Source organism: Suncus etruscus, chromosome 16, assembly GCF_024139225.1.
Source record: "Suncus etruscus isolate mSunEtr1 chromosome 16, mSunEtr1.pri.cur, whole genome shotgun sequence".
In the NCBI taxonomy this organism is placed as follows: domain Eukaryota; kingdom Metazoa; phylum Chordata; class Mammalia; order Eulipotyphla; family Soricidae; genus Suncus; species Suncus etruscus.
The window spans coordinates 44,805,006-44,809,691 of record NC_064863.1 but is presented as its reverse complement, the minus strand read 5'-3'; positions in this window follow the sequence as shown (position 1 = coordinate 44,809,691).

Genomic DNA, 4,686 nt, shown 5'->3' with positions numbered 1-4,686 from the left:
GAAGAGAATGTACCCTTCACATTCTTTAATTTATGAAATATTTGTGATGGTAGCACAAAAATTAGAAAAAGAAAAACAATGCAAAGCAGTGTGAGCTCCATGGCCTGCACTCTCCCACCCTTTTGCATGGCATATCTCTCCAGAAACATAGCAGCAAACCATGGGGTGCTGTTCCCCTCAGCCAGCCCACCTGCAGATGGCCCAAATGAAAGCCTACAAACTCTCAATCAATCAATGCTCCCAAACATCACCTACTGTGGGTTAAGCGCTCATCTAGACACAAAAGCGGGAGGCAGAAGCGGGGAGAAAAAAATAGAAGGTCTGGTCCTAATTCTCCAGGAATGTTGCCCTGGCAACGGTAGGGGGGGTGACAGGGAGGGTGGAAAAAGGGCGAGATGACAGTGAGAAGCCTGGACCCAAATGGGGTTCTCACCCTGTTTCATGTGTGCAGGATGCAGCTGCCTGCTTTGTCCTTTGTGAATGAAGTCGCAGCTTGTAGATTCTGGGGCAGTTTCCCAAAAGTGTGTCATGAGAAAAAGGCAAGATGTGTGTGTGCTCAGCGGAAGGGAAGAATTCTGCGGCCAGATGAGTTGGAATGCAAAGTTCACAGAAGGAAAACTCAATCATTTCTTTTGGAGAAGTGCTCAGACCATCTTCTCAACTAACTCCTTTTCAGTGATGGAGCTGGTGGGGCTGCACAAGCTTGACAGACACAGAGAACATTTTGAAGAACTATCCGTTGGGTTACTTTCAGTCATGCCTACCTGCACACCAGAGATCTAATTCTTCCAAATACATCCAGCTCAGTGGAATTCTGTTAAGTGCCTTACTTCCTAAGCCTGAAAATGGCAGGAGGAAAGTAAACTTAGAAGCCCAACATTGAGTGAGAAGGAAAAGGATCCAAAAAGAGACACTGTTTACATAGCATCTTCTGCTTTCTATAGGGCACATACAAGACAGGTCCCGACTACTATCATGCAGTACTTAACGACATGGTTGCACCTTTGACTTACAGCATTATTGCAGAAGCCTATAACCAATAGCTTACTGCACACCTACATTAAATATTGGCACCACCAGGATTCAAAGTGATAGTTCAGTGAGTAAGTATTCAGTAAGCCCTGAGTACAGCTGGGTGTGACTCTAAAACAAATGAGAAATAATTAATAAACACTGGCATCACCATCATAGATATTATCTGTTACTTAGGAAAACTTACATGGCTTATTAGTTACATGTTACACAAGTTATATGGCTTATTCACTTACAAGTGACTGATATAACCAAGACTAATGGCATTCCCCAAGGAAAGGACTTCACAGCCCTTTTCTGTGGTCACCTTCCTGGGGTTCTGGAGCAATCCTACCTTTCTATTGTGTCGATCTTTGGAACCTATGGAAACCCTAAAGATCAGTCTTCAAAATCTATATAGACTGTTGTAGGTCATTCTCCTTTAAATTTCCTTCTGTAACTTTCTTATGTAAGTTCATTCCTCAACCTTAAGTCCACTGGTTCCTAACATTGAGTGCACATTAGACTCATCTGAAATATGAAAAAAAAAAAAGTTCTGGGACTATATAGCTCAAAGTATTGGAGCACATATCTGGCACACACAAAATTTGATTTCCAAAACCTCATGTTCCATCACTACGCCTCATACACACACACACACCATTGGGTTTAACCTTAGTGTCTCCAATACCACAGGGCATGCACCACATTGTCAATTTAATTTTTCCAATTCCCAAGTTCTCTTACAAATCCCAGTCACCATCTTTATGTCTTAACCTACAACACTGCTAGGAATGATTCTCTCCCCTCTAAGCACCCCCCAAAAAAAATTATCTCTAACCAGTGTCTACTCAGAGCTAGAGGGCTGAACATTAGCCCCCTTCAAAGATTTTAGTCCTTGGGACCAGACAGAGAGTAAAGTAAATAAAGTGCTTATCTTGCATTCAGATAACCTGGGTTTGATTCCTGGCAGCCCTGATCACTGTCAGGTGTGGCCCAGAAACAAAAATAAAAAAATTTCAGACCATGATGAATTAACAGATAAAAATTTTATAATCACAGGATACACCACTATAAAACTTTTGATATTTTTGTTCAAAATAATTCTGTTACAAAATTTCAGAGAACATAAAAATTCAGTGGAATGAGAAAGGGTGGGTGAGAACAGGAAGGCTGGGTCAATGTTTATCCAGCAGTGTTGAGAAACAGAACCAAAGGATGCTTGTCAGATATTTATCAAAGTGTGTCCAACTTAACTATCAATTTTCTAAAATTATCTCACAAAGCAAGTTTTTACAAGTATAGGACTTCTCATTTACACTTTTCTATAGAGGCCTATGCATCAACCAGCCTAGTTCTGCATCTAAGTCTGTTTGTACACATTGTCAAATCAGCTTCCTGACTTCTTAGCTTTTCAGGAAATTCAGTGCTTTGAAACTTACTAGGGTTTCTATAAATTTGGTAAATATTGGGCTTGAGAGATGGTACAGCAGATTGGACACTTGATTACATGCAGCCAACCCAGGTTCTATCCCCAATATCCAATGTGATCTTCTTTATTTTTTATTTGTTTATTTATTTAAAAAAAATAGTTGATCATAATACATTTGTTTCCAGATAAGTCAAAGCAAGTTTATTGAAAGTTTATTAAAAAAAAAACTAGAAAGAAAAGAGAAGGAAAAAATAAGAAAGAGAAAATAGTAGCAAGCACATTTTTAAAAGTTTTATTGAGACCATTGTGAATTACAAATTCTTCATAGTTGTATTTTAGGCATACAGTGACAGTAATTTAGTCCATTCCCACCACCAGTGTTGATCTCCCATCACTAAAGTTTTCAGCATACATTCTATATCTCCACATTTAGCCCCCTGGCCTATAGTGTAACAGGTCTATGTTGAGTTTAGATTGTTATACTATGGGTCTATTGATTCTACTGTCATTGACTTTGGCTTGGATATTTAGTTCTTACTTTTTTTTTCACCTACCAGTGCACCTGAGACCACTTGGTGGTCTCTGGGCCCTATCCATTTCTTTTTCTTTTCTCAATTTGTAGAAAGACACAGAAATTTGAGGTAAAATTAAGTAATTCATGTCCTGAGGTTTAAATTAAAAAAAAAAAAAGGCAGGAGCCCCTACCTAGAAGATACAAATAAAATTAAAAAGAAAGAAAAGGGGTGGGGGTGGTTTTTGGTTATGGTTTTTGTTTTGCATAGGTGCAGCAAACTTCAGAGAAATTATAAAGGAAACACCCTTGGCCTAAAATAAAACAGGATTTTCTATATATGAAGCATCCTGTAATAAGACTGACTATAGGCTCTGGGCATAGTAATTGTCCAACTCCACGGTCTTTCTTAATGGTTCCAGGAAAAATTCTACTCAATCGCAGTTGTTGTAGTCAGGCTTCTGTAGTTAGAGATCTTGGTTTTTGCAAGATCTTATGTCAAAGCCAGAGTGTCACAGAATGTCTTCTGATTTCATCTCACTGTTAGGTGGTGATGCCCTGAAAGCAAGTTGTTGCTGTTTCCTGGTCGTCAGAGTGTCATATGAACTTACTCTGTAGCAAGTCAGTGACAGGGTGGCATTAGGGCCTCCCCCAGTGAAGTTTGATTCTTTATTCCAGTGTAGAAAACCATGCCAGTTCCAAGAATGGGATCCAAGGTTCGGGGATGGATGGTAGATGTCTGATCAACCAAGGCCTAAGTCAAGTCACAATGACAAATGTTCAGGGTGAAAGGCGCCCTTGCATTATAAAAGTTATGAGTTCCTATCTCTATTAGATAAGAACTTCTTTCTATATGTAAGATTTCCTCATTATAATGTATCTATGCAAAAAGAAACAATGCCACATGATACTAATGGTGAATATGAGGGTAAAAATAATTAATTTCTTTTTTTTATTTTTTATTTTTTTTATTTATTTTTTTAACAATTTCTATAACCTGGTTTAACCTGAACTCAGATCCCAAGAGAGACTTGTTTACTAGAATTTCCTACTAAGCAGATCCAATAAAGGGATGAGGAAAGCTACCTCTACATACAGAAAATATATTCTAATAATATACCTATTAAGTAAATGCATCTAAAGAAACATACAAAGAAAATATACATGTCCCCTTTAAATTTTTTTAAATAGACTCTTGTGTTTCTCCTCTTCACTCAACTTGTTTCCTTCAAAATGCTATAGTGTTCAAGATATCTACCAAACCATCTTACCTAAATGCAATCCCTATTCAAATTCAGACATAATTTTTCAAGGAATTAGAACAATCAATTATAAAGTTTGTGTAAAATTATAAAAGACAAAATTCATGGGATAGCCAAATTCATATTTAAAAAACAAGAAACTTAGAGGCATCTCATCACCTAATTTGAAGCTCTACTACAAAGCCATCGTTATTAAAACAACAACAACAAACAAACAGGGTATTGGACAAAGACGTAATTTCAGACCAATGGGTCAGAATAGAACAACCAGTGACAAACCCCCAAGTATATGGTCAACTAATCTTTGACAAAAGAGCCAAGAACAGACAGTCTCTTCAACAAATGGTGCTGAAAAATTGGATAACCATGTGTAAGAAATTAAAGATTTATCCAACCCATGGGCCTGGGATGTTCTTCCATTTTCTTCGGTCCTCTTCAATATCTTTTTGAAGTGTTTTAAAGTTTCCATG